Source organism: Triticum urartu, chromosome 2 (assembly GCF_003073215.2).
Source record: "Triticum urartu cultivar G1812 chromosome 2, Tu2.1, whole genome shotgun sequence".
In the NCBI taxonomy this organism is placed as follows: Eukaryota; Viridiplantae; Streptophyta; class Magnoliopsida; order Poales; family Poaceae; genus Triticum; species Triticum urartu.
In genome coordinates this window covers 719750105-719758972 of record NC_053023.1, presented here as the reverse complement: position 1 = coordinate 719758972, position 8868 = coordinate 719750105, and positions in this window count along the sequence as shown.

The following is an 8868-nucleotide window of genomic DNA, read 5'->3' as shown; positions in this document are numbered from 1 at the left end:
ACATGTAGATCCCGCCACGACGATTTGTTTAGAACTGCACCAGCTGACAGCTCCACCGTTCAGTAAAAACATGTATCCGGTTTGCAATTTAGAATCGTCCAGATCAGTATCAAAGCTTGCATCAACGTAACCATTTACGATGACCTCTTTGTCACCTCCATATACGAGAAACATATCCTTAGTCCTTTTCAGGTATTTCAGGATGTTCTTGTAGCGACCCGACCCGAATGGGTCAAGTCTCTGTGCTTAAGTGCCATCCCTGGATCGGTATGCTGACACACACAGTACTCGAAGGATTTATAACAGAGGTAAATCACATGTATAAAGTAACGTAAATACTATTACCTCAATCCATATAGCGGAAGCAACAAGGTTGTGGATTCCCATCAACACCAACGGCAAAGTTGAGTGTAGAAATCGTAACCCTAACGTATCACTTACTCGTCGTAAGATAATCCTGCAACATGAGACGTTGCAGCCCGAAACGGGTCAGTACATTGAATGTACTGGAAAATTCACACCATAGAGAAAAATGATGAACAATGGCTATCACTACATGCATATTTGGCTGGTGGAAAAGCTCTATGGTTATAAGGTTTTTGCATAAAGCCAATTTTTCCCTACTGCAAAGGAATAAATTTATTTAACTATCATGGTGGTTGTTGAACATTGAGAATGGTTGACAGCATTCTCAATCCCAATTAAGTAACATCATTAAACCCAACAATATTCATTTAAAGTAACGTGATGAGATCAACAGGATAATCCAAGAACTAGATACTCAAGATGTCCATAACCGGGGACACGGCTAATCATGATTAGTTTATACACTCTGCAGAGGTTTGCGCACTTTTCCCCACATGACTCGATCGCCTCCGTTTGTTTTCTCGCACTACATGGTGTTTGAGAAACGGATGACCGAGACATAGTCTTTTAGAAGCGCTAGCACCTTACATGTGGGGTAGACCGTACCACCTACAACCCCTACATCTGCTAGTCCACCCCGTAAGAGTTCGCACAACTTAGTCAACTATGCCAGAGCCCATAGTAGCATGTGGCTGCACACGGAAGTTTCTAGCATGAATTATCTTATGATCCCTTTGAGCCTGGGTGGCGGTCCAAAATAAAACAGGCAAGTCCTGATAGACATCAGGTGCCTCAATCCACCCAGATGTGTGTTTAAGTTGCCACCTTAGATAAACCATTAAAATTAATAAACTCACATCTGTCATGGATATCACTCACCCAATCCACGTCTACTAGCATAGCATGGCATAATAAGAAAACGTAGAAGTAACTCCCAAAGGTTTCATAATAATACAGGTGATAGGTACTACCTCATCTACTTCCCATTTCATAATTTAATTAGATCCTAATCATGCAATGTGTGAGGATGGATCTAATGCAATAAAACTGGGTTGTAGAAAAGGTATGATCAAAGTGTGAACTTGCCTGCAATGTTGATGAAGATGATTCGCACTCAAAACTCTTGATAGTTCTACTCGTCACACTCCGGTCAATCTATCGTAAGCAAGCAATAATAACCACACATAAGCAATCACTCAAAAGATCAGAAAGATCGAAGAAGACGATCCGGAAACATCAAAACCAAGCAAATAACTCTTGCAACATAAAACAATTTCTAACAGTACCAAAAAATTATGTGAATTTGGCCTTATTAGAATGTTTAGGTCAAGAGCTTCGATTTGCAAAAAGAATCAACTCAAACGGAGTTACGGATAAAAAGATATGATCAAAAGAAGTTTGAATTCAAATCTGATTTAATTCAAATTTTAAAAATTTTAAAAACATGTTTGGGTTGGATTACTGGATAGAGGACATCATAACGAAGACGTGGGCGTTGGTTTCGTTGGATTTGGTCAAACGAGTAAAAAAATTATGGCTATTTGAAAAATCAGGGCCAAGCTGTTTTACGGAAGAGAGAAAAAAAAATAGCTACGGGCTAGGGTCTAATGTATAAGTACGTAGACTAATTAATAATCTAATTATTCTATCGTATTAGTCTAAAAATAATAAACTACGGAAGTATAAGAAGAAAAATAAATAAAGAAAGATACCTTTATAAGGCAGAGAAAAGATGACTTTGGAGAGAAGAGAAAATTTCTAGAAGTCGCGCCGGAGAGTAGAAATATATTTTTCCTAAATGAATCTAGTCAAACCAAAATATTGATTTAACCCGAATCAGATGATTTTTAGGGGCTCTATGGGTCTATATTTATTGGTGGAAAAGAGACTTAGGAATTAAAGGCTAGGCAATGTGGGACTAAACGTAGATGTAATTAAATGAAACACAGGAGAAAAAGGCTAACGCCTCGCACGGGCCTAAAGCCCATCGGCCGGCCGCGCGCGTACGTGCTGCAGTTTTTTTTTTTTTGAAAAATTCGGCCTAAGAAAAAAAAAACTGAAAAGACTGGCTGGGCCTGGCCCATATAGGATAAATAAAAAAAATAGGACGCTCGCTGGTACTATGATGTGTACCTAGGCGACAGTTAGCTTCAGGCGCGCGCGCAGTTTTTTTTTTAAAAACAGAATGCGATAAACTGAAAAACGAAAATAAAATAAAACTTTATATAGGCATATTATATATCAAAATTTTCAGAAAAATATTTTCTACGACATGAACATTTTTCTAGCATTAAGTAAAATACACACAAATTCTAATAATTCAAAGAGTGCTACTGGTCTATTAAAATCCAACTAAAATCATTTTAAAAATACCAAAATGATTTCAAACTAATTTTTCTCCAATTTTTTAATGTAGGGAATCATGTTACCCTAATTTCCATATATTTTATTTTTGGAGAAAAATAATTTGAATAAAACTCAAATAACTCCAAATTGAAAATAAATTCAAAAGAACTTTGAATTTGATTCTTTGAAACTTCCAACTCATATTTCATATGATTTGAAGAAGTCATTTTATCTTCTCTCATGAAAATCATTGAGCTGCATGAAGTTTATGAATTGAAATATTTCCAAATGAAATTCAATTATTTTCAAATACCCTTTCATTTAATTTTTTTTAAATGGAAGAAGTCATATCATCTTCGCTCAAGGGTTTTGTATTTGAAAATAATTTGAATTCATGGAGATCAGAAAGCAAATATGAAAGTTCGGGAAAGTCCTTTTATTCCCTCTCATTTAACTTTCAAAAAGTTTCGAATTCACTCACTTTCAAACAATCAATCAAACAATCAATCAAATCTATCTATTTATTATAACATTCCAAAATTTAGAATTTTGGGATGTTACAGTTCTTGACCGCTGTCCAGTGATCCACTCCTGGATTACTTTGGTACCTCCCTGCTAGACTTATAGCAAGGCACACATCAGGTCTGGTACACAGCATTGCATACATGATAGAGCCTATGGCTGAAGCATGGGGAACATCTTTCATTTTCTCTCTATCTTCTGCGGTGGTCGGACATTGAGTCTTACTCAACTTCACACCTTGTAACACAGGCAAGAACCCTTTCTTTGCTTGATCCATTTTGAACTTCTTCAAAACCTTGTCAAGGTATGTGCTTTGTGAAAGTCCAATTAAGCGTCTTGATCTATCTCTATAGATCTTAATCCCAATATGTAAGCAGCTTCACCGAGGTCTTTCATTGAAAAACTCTTATTCAAGTATCCCTTTATGCTATCCAGAAATTCTATATCATTTCCAATCAATAATATGTCATCCACATATAATATCAGAAATGCTACAGAGCTCCCACTCACTTTCTTGTAAATACAGACTTCTCCAAAAGTTTGTACAAAACCAAATGCTTTGATCACACTATCAAAGCGTTTATTCCAACTCCGAGAGGCTTGCACCAGTCCATAAATGGATCGCTGGAGCTTGCACACTTTGTTAGCTCCCTTTGGATCGACAAAACCTTCTGGTTGCATCATATACAACTCTTCTTCCAGAAATCCATTCAGGAATGCAGTTTTGACATCCATTTGCCAAATTTCATAATCATAAAATGTGGCAATTACTAACATGATTCGGACAGACTTAAGCATTGCTACGGGTGAGAAGGTCTCATCGTAGTCAATCCCTTGAACTTGTCAAAAACCTTTTGCAACAAGTCGAGCTTTATAGACAGTAACATTACCGTCAGCGTCAGTCTTCTTCTTGAAGATCCATTTATTCTCAATTGCTTGCCGATCAATGGGCAAGTCAACCAAAGTCCACACTTTGTTCTCATACATGGATCCCATCTCAGATTTCATGGCTTCTAGCCATTTTGCGGAATCTGGGCTCACCATCGCTTCTTCATAGTTCGTAGGTTCATCATGATCTAGTAGCATGACTTCCAGAACAGGATTACCGTACCACTCTGGTGCGGATCTTATTCTGGTTGATCTATGAGGTTCGGTAGTAACTTGATCTGAAGTTTCATGATCATTATCCTTAGCTTCCTCACTAATTGGTGTAGGGGTCACAGAAACCGGTTTCTGTGATGTACTACTTTCCAATAAGGGAGCAGGTACAATTACCTCATCAAGTTCTACTTTTCTCCCACTCATTTCTTTCGAGAGAAACTCCTTCTCTAGAAAAACTCTGAATTTAGCAACAAAAGTCTTGCCTTCGGATCTGTGATAGAAGGTGTACCCAACAGTCTCCTTTGGGTATCCTATGAAGACACATTTCTCCGATTTGGGTTCGAGCTTACCAGGTTGAAGCTTTTTCACATAAGCATCGCAGCCCCAAACTTTCAGAAACGACAACTTTGATTTCTTGCCAAACCACAATTCATAAGGAGTCATCTCAACAGATTTCGATGGTGTCCTATTTAACGTGAATGCAGCCGTCTCTAAAGCATAACCCCAAAATGATAACGGTAAATCAGTAAGAGTCATCATAGATCGTACCATATCTAATAAAGTACGATTACAACGTTTGGACACACCATTACGCTGTGGTGTTCCGGGTGGCGTGAGTTGCGAAACTATTCCGCATTGTTTCAAATGTAGACCAAACTCGTAACTCAAATATTCTCCTCCACGATCAGATCGTAGAAACTTTATTTTCTTGTTACGATGATTTTCAACTTCACTCTGAAATTCTTTGAATTTTTCAAATGTTTCAGACTTATGTTTCATTAAGTAGATATACCCATATCTTCTTAAATCATCTGCGAAGGTGAGAAAATAACGATATCCGCCACGAGCCTCAACATTCATTGGACCACATACATCTGTATGTATGATTTCCAACAAATCCGTTGCTCTCTCCATAGTACCGGAGAACGGCGTTTTAGTCATCTTACCCATGAGGCACGGTTCGCAAGTACCAAGTGATTCATAATCAAGTGGTTCCAAAAGTCCATCAGTATGGAGTTTCTTCATGCGCTTTACACCGATATGACCTAAACGGCAGTGCCACAAATAAGTGGCACTATCATTATCAACTCTGCATCTTTTGATTTCAACATTATGAATATGTGTATCACTACTATCGAGATTCATCAAAAATAGAGCACTCTTCAAGGGTGCATGACCATAAAAGATATTACTCATATAAATAGAACAACCATTATTCTCTGATTTAAATGAATAAACGTCTCGCATCAACCAAGATCCAGATATAATGTTTATGCTCAACCCTGGCACCAAATAAAAATTATTTAGGTCTAATACTAATCCCGAAGGTAGATGTAGAGGTAGCGTGCCGACCGCGATCACATCGACTTTGGAACCATTTCCCACGCGCATCGTCGCCTCGTCCTTAGCCAATCTTCGCTTAATCCGTAGCCCCTGTTTCGAGTTGCAAATGTTAGCAACAGAACCAGTATCAAATACCCAGGTGCTACTGCGAGCATTAGTAAGGTACACATCAATAACATGTATATCACATATACCTTTGTTCACTTTGTCATCCTTCTTATCCGCCAAATACTTGGGGCAGTTCCGCTTCCAGTGACCAGTTTGCTTGCAGTAGAAGCACTTAGTCTCAGGCTTAGGTCCAGACTTGGGTTTCTTCTCCTGAGCAGCAATTTGTTTGCTGTTCTTCTTGAAGTTCCCTTTCTTCTTCCCTTTGCCTTTTTTCTTGAAACTGGTGGTCTTATTGACCATCAACACTTGATGCTCCTTCTTGATTTCTACCTCCGCGGCTTTTAGCATTGCGAAGAGCTCAGAAATAGTCTTATTCATCCCTTGCATATTATAGTTCATCATGAAGCTTTTGTAGCTTGGTGGCAGTGATTGAAGAACTCTATCAATGACACTATCAACAGGAAGATTAACCCCCAGTTGAGTCAAGTGATTATGATAACCAGACATTTTGAGTATATGTTCACTGACAGAACTATTCTCCTCCATCTTGCAGCTATAGAACTTATTGGAGACTTCATATCTCTTAATCCGGGCATTTGCTTGAAATATTAACTTCAACTCCTGGAACATCTCATATGCTCCATGACGTTCAAAACGTCGTTGAAGACCCGGTTCTAAGCCGTAAAGCATGGCACACTGAGCTATCGAGTAGTCATTAGCTTTGCTCTGCCAGACGTTCATAACATCTGGTGTTGCTCCTGCAGCAGGCTTGGCACTTAGCGGTGCTTCCAGGACGTAATTCTTCTGTGCAGCAATGAGCATAATCCTCAAGTTACGGACCCAGTCCGTGTAATTGCTACCATCATCTTTCAACTTTGCTTTCTCAAGGAACGCATTAAAATTCAACGGAACAACAGCACGAGTCATCTATCTACAATCAAACATCGACAAGCAAGATACTATCAGGTACTAAGTTCGTGATAAATTTAAGTTCAATTAATCATATTACTTAAGAACTCCCACTTAGAAAGATATCCCTCTAATCCTCTAAGTGATCATATGATCCAAATCAACTAAACCATGTCCGATCATCACGTGAGATGGAGTAGTATCAATGGTGAACATCAATATGTTGATCATATCTACTATATGATTCACGCTCGACCTTTCGATCTCCGTGTTCCGAGGCCATATCTGTTATATGCTAGGCTCGTCAAGTTAAACCTGAGTATTCCGCGTGTGCAACTGTTTTGCACCCGTTGTATTTGAACGTAGAGCCTATCACACCCGATCATCACGTGGTGTCTCAGCACGAAGAACTTTCACAACGGTGCATACTCAGGGAGAACACTTATACTTTGATAATTTAGTGAGGGATCATCTTATAATGCTACCGTCAATCAAAGCAAGATAAGATGCATAAAAGATAGACATCACATGCAATCAATATAAGTGATATGATATGGCCATCATCATCTTGTGCTTGTGATCTCCATCTTCGAAGCACCGTCATGATCACCATCGTCACCGGCGCGACACCTTGATCACCATCGTAGCATCGTTGTCATCTCGCCAATCTTATGCTGCCACGACTATCGCTACCGCTTAGTGATAAAGTAAAGCATTACAGCGCAATTGCATTGCATACAATAAAGCGACAACCATATGGCTCCTGCCAGTTGCCGATAACTCGGTTACAAAACATGATCATCTCATACAATAAAATTTAGTATCATGTCTTGACCATATCACATCACAACATGCCGTGCAAAAACAAGTTAGACGTCCTCTACTTTGTTGTTGCAAGTTTTACGTGGCTGCTACGGGCTTAGCAAGAACCGTTCTTACCTATGCATCAAAACCACAACGATAGTTTGTCAAGTTGGTGTTGTTTTAACCTTCGCAAGGACCGGGCGTAGCCACACTTGGTTCAACTAAAGTTGGAGAAACTGACACCCGCCAGCCACCTATGTGCAAAGCACGTCGGTAGAACCAGTCTCGCGTAAGCGTACGCGTAATGTCGGTCCGGGCCGCTTCATCCAACAATACCGCCGAACCAAAGTATGACATGCTGGTAAGCAGTATGACTTATATCGCCCACAACTCACTTGTGTTCTACTGTGCACAACATCAACGCATAAAACCTAGGCTCGGATGCCACTGTTGGGGAACGTAGTAATTTCAAAATTTTCTACGCACACGCAAGATCATGGCGATGCATAGCAACAAGAGGGGAGAGTGTTGTCTACGTACCCTCGTAGACCGGAAGCGTAAGCGTTAGCACAACGCGGTTGATGTAGTCGTACGTCTTCACGGCCCGACCGATCAAACACCGAAACTACGGCACCTCCGAGTTCTAGCACACATTTAGCTCGATGACGATCCCCGGACTCCGATCCAGCAGAATGTCGGGGAAGAGTTCTGTCAGCACGACGGCGTGGTGAAGATCTTGATGTTCTACCGTCGCAGGGCTTCGCCTAAGCACCGCTACAATATTATCGAGGATTATGGTGGAGGAGGGCACCGCACACGGCTAATAGATCTCAAGGATCAATTGTTGTGTCTAGAGGTGCCCCCTGCCCCCGTATATAAAGGAGCAAGAGGGAGGGGCGGCCGGCCAGGAGGAGGCGCGCCAGGGAGGAGTCCTAATCCTACCGGGAGTAGGACTCCCTCCTTTCCTTGTCCAACTAGGAGAGGGGGAAGGAAGGGAGAGAGGAGAGAAAGGAAAGGGGGGGGCGCCGCCCCTCCCTCCTTGTCCAATTCGGACTAGAGGGGGAGGGGGCGCGCAGCCTGCCCTGGCCGCCCCTCCTCTGCTCCACTTTGGGCCCATGAGGCCCATTAACCCCCGGGGGGTTCCAGTAACCCCCGGTACTCCGTTTTATATCCGATAACTCCCGGAACCATTCCTGTGTCCGAATATAGTCGTACAATATATCAATCTTTATGTCTCTACTATTTCGAGACTCCTCGTTATGTCCGTGATCACATCCGGGACTCCGAACAACCTTCGGTACATCAAAATATATAAACTCATAATGAAACTGTCATCGTAACGTTAAGCGTGCGGACCCTACGGGTTCG